Source organism: Dipodomys ordii, unplaced genomic scaffold (genome assembly GCF_000151885.1).
Source record: "Dipodomys ordii isolate 6190 unplaced genomic scaffold, Dord_2.0 Scaffold13, whole genome shotgun sequence".
Classification (NCBI taxonomy): Eukaryota; Metazoa; Chordata; class Mammalia; order Rodentia; family Heteromyidae; genus Dipodomys; species Dipodomys ordii.
In genome coordinates, this window is record NW_012267229.1 from 17,739,093 (window position 1) to 17,751,902 (window position 12,810).

The following is a 12,810-nucleotide window of genomic DNA, read 5'->3' on the forward strand; positions in this document are numbered from 1 at the left end:
AGCCAGAGTCTAGAAAGGGAAGCTAGCTTGCTCCAGGATCCAACTTTCTTAATGGGGTTCAGAGCAGTGCTTTGTCACAATCATGTCTCCTAGGCTTCTCATCCTTTATCTTCCACCCCCCCCTTTTTTTGTATTTAAGTAGTTGTATAAAGGAGTTGTCATTTAAAAAAGCAATTTATAAATACAATATATTTCGATCAATGCCATCCCTTTCAACATTCTCACCAATCCCTCCCCTCTACACCCCTTTCCTCATTCTTCTTCACTTTATAGGATATACACTGGAATCTTGACTGCATTCTCCCCCACCTTCTCTTCATTGGTCTACCCTTTTCCTCTTGACCTCATCCTACCCTTTTTGAATACCTGCTTCCTGGTGTCTGATTTTGTTGAACTTTGATTTTGTCTTTCTAAAGAATTTTACTATCTGGATTTTCCCTTGGATTTATCATTCCAGTTAAAACATTTGTATACACTTGTATACCACCCAACATATTATACATTTATAAGCTAAATCTAGCTTCCACATATTAGGGAAAACATACATCCTTTGTGTCTCTGGGACTGACTAACTTCACGTAACATATTTTTTTCCAGTTCTTCCCATTTCCTTACAAATGGTACAATAGCATTCTTTTTAATGGAGTAAAATTCCATATATATAATATACCACATGTTGTTGATCCATTTGTCCATTGAGGGGCATCTAGGCTAATTATATACCTTGGCTATGGAGAATAGTGTTACCAAGAACATAGTTATGCTGGTGGCTTTACTGTTTTCTAGTTTGTACTTTTTCAGGTAAATGCCCAGGAGTGAAATTGCTGGATTATAGGGTAGTTCTATGTTTAATTTTTTCTTCTATGTGTAATTTTTTTTTTTTTTTTTTGCCTGTCATGGGCCTGGACACTGTCTCTGAGTTTCTTTGGCTCAAGGCTAGCGCTCTACCACTTGAACCACAGTGCTGCCTCAGCTTTTTTCTGTTTATGTGGTACTGAGGAATCAAACCCTGGGCTTCATGCATGCTAGGCAAGCATTCTTCCATTGAGCTACATTCCTAGCCCTTTATGTTTAATATTTAAAGGAACCTCTACACTGCTTTCCAGAGTGGTTGAACAAGTTTACATTCCCAATAACAGTGTGTTTTAGGGTTCCATTTTGGCCATATTCTTGTTAGTACCTGCTACTGTTTGTCTTCTTGATAATAGACATTCTAACTGGGGTAAGGTGGAATCTCAATATTGTTTTGATTTGCATTTCTTTTATGGTCAGAGATGTTCATGTGTTTATTGGCCCTTTTTTTTTTAAAAAAAAATTCTGAGAAGACTAGCTCCTTAGCCCATTTATTAATTGGGTTTTTTTTTTTTTTTTGGGTCTGGTCGTGGGGCCTGAACTCTGGGCCTGGGCGCTGTCCCTCAGCTCTTCAGCTCAAGGCTAGCACTCTACCACTTGAGCCACAGTGCCACTTCCGGCTTTTTTCTTTTTGCTTATGTGATGCTGAGGAATTGAACCCAGGGCCTCGAGCATGCAAGGCAAGTGCTCTACCACTGAACCACCTTCCCAGCCCCTAATTGGGTTGTTTCTTGAGGATTTAATTTGTTAAGTTCTCTGTATGTTCTGGATATTAGACCATTGTCTGTGTAGCTGTCAAGTCTTTTCCCATTCTGTAGGCTGTCTCTTTAGCTTGTTGACTATGTCCTTTGCCATGCAGAATCTTTTTAATTTAATGCTGTTTCATTTATCAAGTCTTTCTTTGATATCAGAAAGTTTCTACCTGTGCCCAAGAGCTCTAATGCTTCAGCTACTCCTTCCTGTAATAGTTTTTTTTCCTTTCAGGTCTTATATTGAGGTCTTTGATCCATTTTGAATCGATGCTGGTGCAAGGTAATATATAAGGAGATATATATACATATACATATACTCCAGTTTTCTGCATGTGGATATCCAGTTTCACCAGTACTATTGTTGAAGAGACTTTCTTCCAGCCTATGTTTTGGCTCCTTTATCAAATATTAGATCTTTGTTGTCTATGGATCTATTTTGGATCTTCTGTTCCATTGGTCTTCAGGTCTGTTGTGCCAGTACTTCTCAACCTCTCTCCTTCCTTTCTTTCTTCCTTCCTTCCTTCCTTCCTTTCTTTTCTTTCTTTCTTTCTTTCTTTCTCTTTCTCTCTCTCCCTTCCTTCCTTCCATCCGTCCGTCTGTCTTTTTTATGGTTGGTCATGGGCTTGAATTCTGGGCCTGGGCACTGTCCCTCAGCTCTTCAGCTCAAGGCTAGCTCTACCACTTGAGCCACAGCGCCATTTCTAGTTTTCCGGTGGTTTTATTTGGAGATAAGAGTCTCATGGACTTTCCTGCCTGGGCTGGCTTTGAACCACAGTCCTTAGATCTCAGACTTCTGAATAGCTAGGATTATGGGTGCGAGCCACAGGTGTCTGGCTTCTTCTTCTTTTTTTTCTTCTTCTTCTTGTTCTTTTTTTTGCCTCTCACGGGGCTTGAACCCAGGGCCTGGGCACTGTCCCTGAGCTGCTTTTGCTCAAGGCTAGTGCTCTGCCACTTGAGCCACAGCACCACTCCCTGTTTTTTTCTGCTTATGTGGTGCTGAGGAATTGAACCCAGGGCCTCATGCATGCAAGGCAAGCACTCTACCACTGAGCCGCCTTCCCAGCCCACTTGTGCCTTTTTTTAAAAATAGTTTTTCATGCTTCTCCTTGGTGTCAGCTGCCACTGCTTAGTGTTACTGCTTCGTTGATGGAATTATATCTCCTCTTAGCCTTTTGTTTTCTTTCTTTTAATGGTGTCATACGGAGTAAAGGTTGTTGTCTGAATGAGGCATTAGTATTCTTGGTAGACTTCTTCCATGAGATACTAGCATGACTTTTTCTGTGGAGCATTTTCTGTAGCATCTTTTTGCACATCAATGCTGTCTTAGGGATGGGAGAACATCTGAGCAATTATTGTTGCCTATTAATTAACCTGGCCTTCTATGATGTCCCTTTCTTTCATGGCTTCTTAGCTTTCTGGAGATAAGCCATTTACCGCTCTAACTGCCTTCTTTATCCTTTAGCCAGTGTTATATCCAAATTCACATACCAGCCCATGAAAACTATATTATAGCAATAATCTGAGACCCTCTATGCCTGTCTTGGCCTGGTTGTGCCTCCGCCAGTTCCTCTCTTATGCTTGATTTTTGGCTGTTTTCAGCCAAGAGAGACTATTTCTCCTTGTTCCTCATTGATACATTAGGGTTCTTTTAGACTTGGTGTGTACATGTGCTCTCTGGCTTTCATTAGTGAGGACTCTGGGTCCCCAGAGGTAGGCAGATTTTCCAGTTCTGATACTCCAACAGTCTGGGAGTTCTCCATCTCAGTTGTGGCAAACTGAGCTTTACCATTGTTTTCTAGTCATTCACCAGGAATTGGCAAAGAGAGACAATATTATTTGTTGTTGTTTCTAGGCCACTGTGACATAATGCTTACAATCAGGTTATGAGCCAATCCAAATTGGGGGAGGATACTTAATAAATTTCATTTGAGCTAGTGATGCATATTGAATCTTCCAGTCTTTAATCCTTAACACTTAGTTATTAAGTATCTGGTAAGTGTAAGGTGTTACATGAAACAAGATAGTTGCAGTCCCTGTCTTTATGGAACTTATATCCAGGGAGGCAAGTCTGACAGTAAACAGGGAAAACAGTTACAAATAAGAGTAGCTAAACAAGTGAATACATATTCAATGGAAAGATAATGTTAAGTATGATATGAAGGAAAACATGAGCTGATCTAGCAGCATAAGGTTGGGGATATGGTTATTTACTTCAGGTTTTAGTCGGCCTTTCAAGGAGGTGGTGTTTGATCTGAGAGCTAAGTGAGAAAGATCCAGCTATACAAAGAGCTGTGGAATAGCAGTGTAGGCTGAGGGAAAGCCTGACACAAAGGCCACAGGATGGGAACAAGCTTGTAGGATTGGGTCAGTATCATTACAGCTTGGGTGAAGAAGGGATAGTCAGCCATGGGGAGGAGAGGGTACACTAGCATCTTTGGACTTACTTTTCAGTACAAATGGGAAGCTGATTTGTATCTTAAGTTGTAGAGTGACCCAGTCTGGTTTTGTTTTAAAAGATCCTGCATCTTTGGCATGGAGACTTGACTGTGGAGGAGCAGTCTGGCCAGCGTGGCTGTTGAGGGGTGCAGAACTCATCTTTGTGCTATGAGGACTGCAGCTGAAGCCATGTTCTCCCAGGGATAATTGCGTTGCCACCTCGGTTGTTTTCAAAATCTTCTGGTCTAAACATTTAATCTGTGTTCTGGCTTAATCAAGAAGTAGCTCTCTTCTAGTGCCAGGCTTGGCACAGAAAATGTAGGCATAATGCCCTTTGTTGAGTACCTTGGCCTGCAGAGAATGAAGAAAGAAGCTCCTGGCAGACCCCAGGGCAATGCAGCCGACCCTTAGCACCTGGGAACTTGTGTAGGAAGCTTTGGAAGCTCATAAAGTATGGGCTTCAGCAAAACAGTTGCAGATGGTTTGGACTGATGATTAAATGTCTTTGCTGTTCTGCCCAGATCTGCTGTAGCCATCCTCTCCATGTCTGGTTGTACATTATAGTGGATAATTAAGGGGGCTTAGCTATTTCTGGTTACTTCCAACACATCCTTTTTTCTGTTAGCTTGGGAGGACATTTCAGTTTCTACCCGTAGTGTGACTGGTGAACAGTGTCTGCAAATGGCCTCTTTTTGTTTTCAAAATAAAAAGCAAACAAACACCACCACCACCAAACATGAAAAAAACCCAACCAACAACCTGAAACTTGAAAGGAACTGTACTTAGTGAAAGGGAATAATTGCCTGCATTGGCTGCCTCTGCCATTCTCCAGTGGGAGTGCAGCCATCAGACTTGTCAGAGCTGGTTGGCAGAGACTTTTCCTCCTGAGTTAGCACATAGAGATCTGAACGGGTGGAGATAACAAATTAGCTCAGAGACAAGCATATCTGTGGAGAAACAGATTTCTCTCTGACCAGAGGTGCCATTAGTAGGCACCACCCTAATTCTCGATGCATCTCTTAGCCTCAGTGACAGGAGTGTTCAGTAAATGAATAACATTGCTTAAGTACCATCTGAGCGAGGCATTTTTTTTCCCTCTTTTATAAGACATCATAGTTTCAAAGGGCCTCTGGCTGGCAGGGTAAAGTTACTGAATATTACCTCCCTGGCTTTATCACTGGGGAATCCTATGCTTCACTCAGCATAATGAACTAGGGGAAACAAATTCTGGTTCTTCTACCTCTTTTCTAACAAAGACTTCTTCCAACCTCACAGAACTCGCAAGGACACAGAAGGCTCAGAGGGGGAAAGGAGATGGCATCTGCCTCTAGCTGACATGACTTATGCCAGGGGTCACATGGGATTCAGTAATGAAGATTGCAAATCACTTTCCATCCTCTTGGAGCCTGTCCCATAATTAGAAGATTAAACATTTTGTTTAAATTAGTAAGTTTCCTTCCCTCCTCTGAATGCTTCAAGCCACCATAAGAGCAGGATGGGGATGGGTTAACTGTCTGGTACTGGGCTCCACATTCTAGTTGTGATTGTCAGCAGGGGGTTAAAGAAGTCTTATTTTAATTAAAAAAGCAATTTTTAGCCCTGCTTCACCTTGTAAGAAGGCAGAGGCCCTTCTGACCATGTGTACGTTGTGATGGCTGAGTGCAGAGCATGGTTTTTCTCAGGAGCATGACACTGTGCCTGACAAGATAGCAAGTAAGGGAGTGAGCAGCTGGGTTTCTGGTCTCACCTCTGCATTAATGGCAGGTTGCCATTCAGTTGGCAGCTTGTCTTTGTGTTTCTGGGAGAAGGCAGTCCCTTGTAGGGATAATGTTCCTTATCTGAAGTGGATGACAAGCAGCTCATTGAGGAGCACAGTTGTCATCTAGCAAGAAGAGTAGAACAAAGGCTTGGAACTTAGGTATTGAAGCCCATTGAGAGCTAGGTTCTGTGCTGTGTGACTGAGGCATGTTACCCCATCTCATTCTAATGACAGCCCTAAGGAGGCTTATTACCACTTTGTAGATGAGGAGGGGAAGCCTACTGAGTGAGTAACTTGCCAATGACATCCAGGAAGTAGATGGTGGAAGCTTCTTCCTAGGAGAGGGCTCCAGTGGATGAAAGCAGTTTAAAATGAAAAAAGAGAACAATACTTGCTAGAGTAGAATATGGCAGAATGGTACCATCACTTAAGCTATACTTGCCTCTAGTCTGCCATGAGTGTCATATTCTCTCTCTCTCTCTCCCTCTCTTTCTCTCCTGTCTGTCTGTCTCTCTGGTATGGAGTTTCAACTTAGGGCCTTGTGCTTATTCAGCTTGTTTGCTTGGATGGTACTCTACCACTGGAGCCATGCCTCTAGTCCAGCTATAGCAAAAGTGTCATGGACTTTCCTGCCTGAGCTGGGTTTGAACAGAGATCTTCCAGATCTCAGCCTCCTGAGTAGCTACGGTTATAGGCATGAACCACTGCCACCCAGCTGAGTATCATTCTTTTTTGGAATTAGTTGATTATGTGCTTTTCACTCTTCCTCCGGAGCAGTGACCAGATCAGTGCTTTACTAAAGCAGAGGAATGGGGAGGAATAAAACAGTGATCTATTATTGGGACTGTATTTGGGTCTCTTCTAGGTATCATTTCCTATTGTGGTTTAGCACCTCCCCAGTTGGCTTCTTTCTTTTGCCTCTTCTTTCTTTGTGGGGTGTAGATTAAGCTGTTTTGGGGAATGATTATGGCCCTAGTCATAGGAAACTTGTGTGGGTTGGGCAAAACTTGTCTTAACTTACAGTAGATAGCCTTCATGAAAGCCCGATCCTATTCCTAGAGTAACCTGAGCTGACTGACATTTCTTTTAAAGACAGGTTGCTTCTGACCCTAAAGCAAGAGATTGATTGGTTCATTTATTTGCCAGCGCTTAACTTGACTGAGGGCCATAATGACTTTTCTCTTCACACAGCCAAATGGGAAAGAAATGAGACCATATAGAATAACAAGGTTAGGCTTTATTTTATGTTGTATCTGGCCTGTTCATTTCCATTATGTATATATACATACATACACATTTACTGAGTACTTTTTCTGCATTAGGTACCTCTATATATGTATCCCACAACACTAGGAGGGTTGAAACTGATTTGTCTTAAGTCATACTCATAACAACATCACATGTGGCTATTAAAGTCCATCATCTTCTCACTGCATATTTCCCTATGCATGGGACTTGTTTAGCATCAATTTCTTCTGTGTTTTATGTTTCCTACAGTGTAAGAACCTCAGGAAACAAATCTGTAGTAAGCACAGAAGCTGGATCAGGAAGGCTGACTCCCATCACAGGGGGTAGCATGATGTTGTCAGGTGTAGTGTGCCGGACACTTACTAAACCTTATTACCACCATTTCCTAGCTCCTGGACTTTGTGCAATTCGTTAAGTAAGCCTTTTGTGTCTTGACAGCCTCATTTTAGAAATGGAAAATGAATTACCTCCCTAAAGGAGTTGTGTGAGGATTAAGGGAAAAACTAATTTTTAAGTTTCTGGCATAGTTAGTGTTAATTGTATAGTTTGTGTAGTCACTTGGTGAAGAAGCTACATGAGGAGTTCTTTATGGATTCTTTTTCTTTGGTGGAACTGAATTTGGTTTTTTTTTGGGTCCAGTCATGGGCCTGAACTCTGGGCCTGAGCGCTGTCCCTGAGCTCTTCAGCTCAAGGCTAGCACTCTACCACTTGAGCCATAGCGCCACTTCCCGCTTTTTTTTTTTCTGGTTATGTGGTGCTAAGGAATCGAACTCAGGGCCTCATGCATGCAAGGCAAGCGCTCTACCACTGAGCCACCTTCCCAGCCCCATGGTGGAACTGAATTTGAACTCAGGTCATTGAACTTTCCAGGCTTGCTTGCTTGCTCTGCTGGTGCTCCACCACTTGAGCCATACCTCCAGCCCGGCTTTTTGCTGGTTATTTTGGAGATGGAGTCTCTGGGACTTTCTTCCAGGCTGGCCTTGAACCTTGTCCTCCATATATCAGCCTTCTTATAACTAGAAGTACAGGTTTGAGCTGCTGGCACCCAGCTCTGTAAGGGTTCTTTAAACCTTACAGTCTGTGAAACATAGTGCATCCCGTTCACTGTGAGATTTATATCTAACTTTGCCTTTTTAAAGCCCAGACTGGCTCACTGATGCAGCTTTGTTTACAAAAGGTGGCCAGATTCCCTTATGTACAGGATCTTTCAGACAAGCTATCTCTGTGTTTTCCATGTTTACTGGAATTCTCAAGTTTCTAAGTAATTTCAGTCTGAGACAAGTGAATAGAATTGATGTCAGGCTGCCTTAACACAGGTGTTATAAACAAGATTAAGAGGTTGTTGAAAAGATATCAGTGGAGCTCTGGGGCTAGCTTTCTGAAGACATTCTAAATTGACAACTAATGGGTAGTTTGCGTTGATGGCTCTCTCTGACTTGGTGTAAGTGACTGGAGATTCACCCATAGAGGAAACTTGCTTGTGAAAATGCACTTTCCTTTGAGTGAAGTGAAGCTCTAGTAACTTATACTACTGTCTTTATATCACGTCGTTGTACTGTTCAGATATCTTTTTTTTAAAAAGAGTAACAAGCCTGCTAAAGGTTCAAGCAAATCCTTAGAGTAAAAAGGTTCAAAATTGTTGTTTTAGTCTGATAAATTTATTTTTGCATATAAGATACTTATTTACCTATTTATCTTACCCTTGGCAGAGTTTCTTTCTGCCCAGTGATGATTGCATTTTGCTCGTCAGGCTTACTAGATGTTCCTGCTAGGGGATTGAGTTTCTTAAAATGTTCTTAAAGTAAGCAGAAAGTAATTTGAAATAACCATTTTATAGCCTCCCTAAGAAAGAGTGGTTGGGACGGGGCTTGTGCAGGGAGTTTGTAGGTGGCCCAGGCTACCAGAAAATTCCCTTTGATTGCCTTGGTCAGAGCGTTGTATTTTTCCTAGGTAGAGGAAATATTTCTGACACTAGGTTGTCTCATTGAAGAACTTCATTCTTCATCCTTGTATTTATTAGGGATGGAGGTATTTTGCTAATGTCAGTAGTTTGTAAAGCTTCTAGAAATACTAAACCTTTGAGTTGAGGGAAACAGAGTGCATCTTAAACCAAAGCAGACATGAAGCCATCTCTTTTCATTGTCTGTGATGGACTCATCAACAGGCTTCCATGGAAACCATAACATCAGATACTTCATTCCTTCTGGGGGAGTTAAGTAAACCATACCTAGCTTCTGCAGAGTCTGTTTTACTGTGACTTTACACTTTCACCCATAATGTTAAATGTTTGCTTTTTTAAAAAACAAGATACTTCCATAAAGTTCCATCTGAGTTCTGTCTTTCTTAAAACAAATGTGGCAGCTACTGTGTTAACAGAGTTACCTGGATAAGTTGTATGAGAAATAATAATGATAACAGCTAGAGAACTCAGCTTTGGAGACCCAAGCCATATTAGAACCCTTAAGCAATGGATGAGCAAGAGTTCATACATGAAGTGGTTAGTTTCTTATACATGATCAGTGTATACTCATGTACCCTTCCAATTATATCTTCCCTTTTCTTTCTTTTCTCCTGCTGCTCCTCCTGGAAGTATATGCCCTTTCCCCCCACAACAACTCCTCTGTCAGAGGGAAGAATGTAGTTTTGAATCTTGGTTGTGACCTTAGAGGCAACTTATACAAAAAGTAATTAAACATTCCCTTGCCCCACTTTCCTCCTAATAAAATCATCTATTGCCAGAGGCAATATTCCACTGTCTGGTGATGGCTGTGGTAGCACAGTTGCATGTAATAGGTGTTCCGTGGAACCTGCACAACCACAGCGTGCATGCTGCCTGCCAAGTGCATACTCCTCCCTCCCCTCCTTGTGCCAGTACAGGGGCTTGAACTCAGGGTCACATACTCTCATTTGGCTTTTTTATTTAAGACTGATGCTTTACCACTTGAGCCACACCTCCACTTCGAGTTTTTTCCCCCTCCACATGCTTACTTTTGGCTTTTTTTCCCCTTGCTTAATTGGAGATAAGAATCTCATAGACTTCTCTGCCTGGGCTGGCTTCAACTAAGAGCCTCAGATCTCAGCCTCTTGAGTATCTAGGATTACAGGTGTGAGACACTAGCACCTTTATCCTTTTCTCTTACAGCCCTCTAAAGTATTCACCCTTTGAGTCATCCAGATAGTAGAATAAATTTATTGAGTTTGAACCTTGTCTTAAAACTGTAAATTGCCAGGTGCAGTGGCTCATGCCTATAATTTTCACTACTCAGAAGGCAGAGAACTGAGGTTTAGAACCAGCAGAACTTGAAGTGTGATTCAAATGATAGAGCTCTAGGTGTGAGCAAAAATGTTAAGCAAGAGCTTGAGGCTTAGAGCTCAAGCTCTGTTACCCGCAAAAGAAAAAGAAAGAAAAAGGTACAAAATATTTTATATAATAACCTTAAAATACTAAATATATTTTACTATGTTTGAAATAAAATATAATCTATAGACAAAGTAATACTTGGTTTCTGTCTTGTGTTCATGGCTGGTATTTATACAGTTTTAAAGCCTTATCAACAGAATGAAACTTTAATTTTTTTTGGTATGTGTGAGGATAGTACTGGGGTTTGAACTCAGGAACTTGTACTTGGTAGATAGGTGCTCTACCAGTTGAGCTACTCCACCAGGTCCTTTTTGCATTGGTTATTTTCAAGAGGTTTTACTTTATGCCCAGGCCAGTCTGGACTGTGATCCTCTTCTTTGTGCTTTCCTATGTCACTAGCACAGGTGCATACCAGAGTACTAGTCATTGTGCTTCCCTTGTAGTTGAGATAACAGGTGCATGTCACAGCACCAGCCTTTGGTCAAACTTTTTTTTTTTGCCCAGGTTAGCCTTGAACTACAACCTCTCAGGCTCTGTCTGTAGGTAGGATTACAGGCTTGAGCCACAGTGCCTTGATTATAATACGTTCGTTTTTGTTTTTTGTTTTTGCTGGTACTGGGTCATGAACTCGAGGCCACATACTATTGCTCTGATTTTTTCTGTGCATATCTGGTACTTGAGCCATGTCTCTGGTTCCAAAATACATTAAAAAATTTAAATTACTGTTTTGCAAAACAGTCAGATAGTTTTCATTTAAGTTAGGTTAAGGCTTAGATATCATAAGTAGCTAGAGAGTCCAGCCTGAAGGGCTGTAATTCAGTATGTAATTCAGACTCTATTGGAATGCTTGCAGTGTGTGGGGAGCCTTTTCTGTCCTTATTCACTATAGTGGTGTATATGTGCTGAAGCCAAAGTCTTCCTCTTGCTGATTGAGCAGCATGGGTAAAGTGTTTAGTGGGCACAGCACTGTTAGGTGCTGAGGTGTTTGTTAGGAGGATCCCAGGGTTCCTTACACTGGAGTATCTAGCTCATGATTTTAGTGGAGGAGTTGGAGATTTACTAGTGCATATTGGTGTGTGCTAATGGAGATCTGATTTGCTGCTAAAGGAGTTCAGAAGCTTGCTGGAGCACTTGAGGATATTCTAAAAGGAAGCAGAGTCCTTCTAGTTGGAAAAGGGGAAGGAAGGTGATCCGCCATTTCTGGTAGCACTGATGAACCTATCCCAATCCCAGAAGGCATCATTTAAGTGATCAAGATGACCTCTGGTCTCTTCCCAGATCATCTCTGGGTCCCTTGCTGTTATTTCCTGTAGCAAGGTTTCTACACCCTGTCCTGTCCACTCAACCATTTTCTAGTTTTTATGCCTCTCTTAAAGTTCCATGCAACTATGTTGAATTGGTACCAAGCTTCTGAATGTTGTTATACACACACTAGCTTAAAAAAATTAAAGCTGGTTTTTCTTTTGACTCATTGAATTTGAAATTTATTAAAATCCTCAGTTCTTTTCTGAATAAATTGTTTGAGTCACATTTCCCTGGAACATATTTTATGTGTTTGCTATTTTCAATTTAAACAAATCCATAAACAGATTGACAACTAGTTTTGAATCTAACTACCTATGCTGCTATATGCTCACATCTTTTCCCCTGTCCCCTTGAATAAGTTTGTGAAAGATCTTAGTGATCTTAATGTTCCCTGTGTGCTGTATGAACCTTTAAACTTATTTAGCAGTAAGAGTATCAGAGGATAACATGAGTTGTTCTGCATCTTCTGCTGGTTTTTGGTAGCCCTCCTCTGCTTTTCATTACCCTTAAAGATAGACAGAAAACTATATCATTCTGCTAAAAAAATGGTAGGTCTTTTTTAAAAAACATACAAGTGAATGGATCCAAAAATTGTGGTATCTATACACAATGGAATGTTATGCAGCCATTAGAAATGACAAAATAATGGCATTTGCAGGGAAATGGATGGAGCTAGAAGAAATAATGTTGAGCGAGGTAAGCCAAGAGCAGAGACAAACGGTACATGGTCTCCCTGATAAGTGGATGTTAAATCCAAAATGTTAGGTGATACGACAAAATTAACAGGACTTAAGAAACAAAGAACTTCCACTCATCTGGTCTAACCACTACTAAATATCCCCATGCTGCTGATCACATGTATGGTGTATATGTGTACACCATTATATGTTATAGAACGTGATGGACAATTTGCTCCAGGAAAGTTAGAATGAGCTTGTGACTTTAAATGAGCATCATTATTCCACAATACTGTGAAATTTGGGAAATTATGTAATTACTTAATCACAATTAAAAAAAAAAAAGCACCAGAAAACTAGAAGTGGCGCGATGGCTCAAGTGGTAGAGCATGAGCCTTGAGCTGAATTGTTCAGGGACAG

General features: G+C 41.2%; 1 protein-coding gene across 2 annotated transcripts in view; it reads left to right on the top strand.

The window, feature by feature from the left end:
• The window catches only part of Ctnnbl1 (catenin, beta like 1), a 162,529-nt gene that overhangs the window by 13,349 nt on the left and 136,370 nt on the right, over nucleotides 1-12,810 (top strand). Inside the window, exon 1 of one of the 2 annotated variants that reach the window (XM_013011093.1) lies at nucleotides 1,858-1,884. The exons of the other annotated variant lie outside the window; for it this stretch is intronic. The gene's annotated coding sequence lies outside the window, so the exon portion shown is untranslated. Of the gene's footprint in view, nucleotides 1-1,857; nucleotides 1,885-12,810 lie in introns of those variants that run through there. 2 annotated transcript variants of the gene reach the window in all.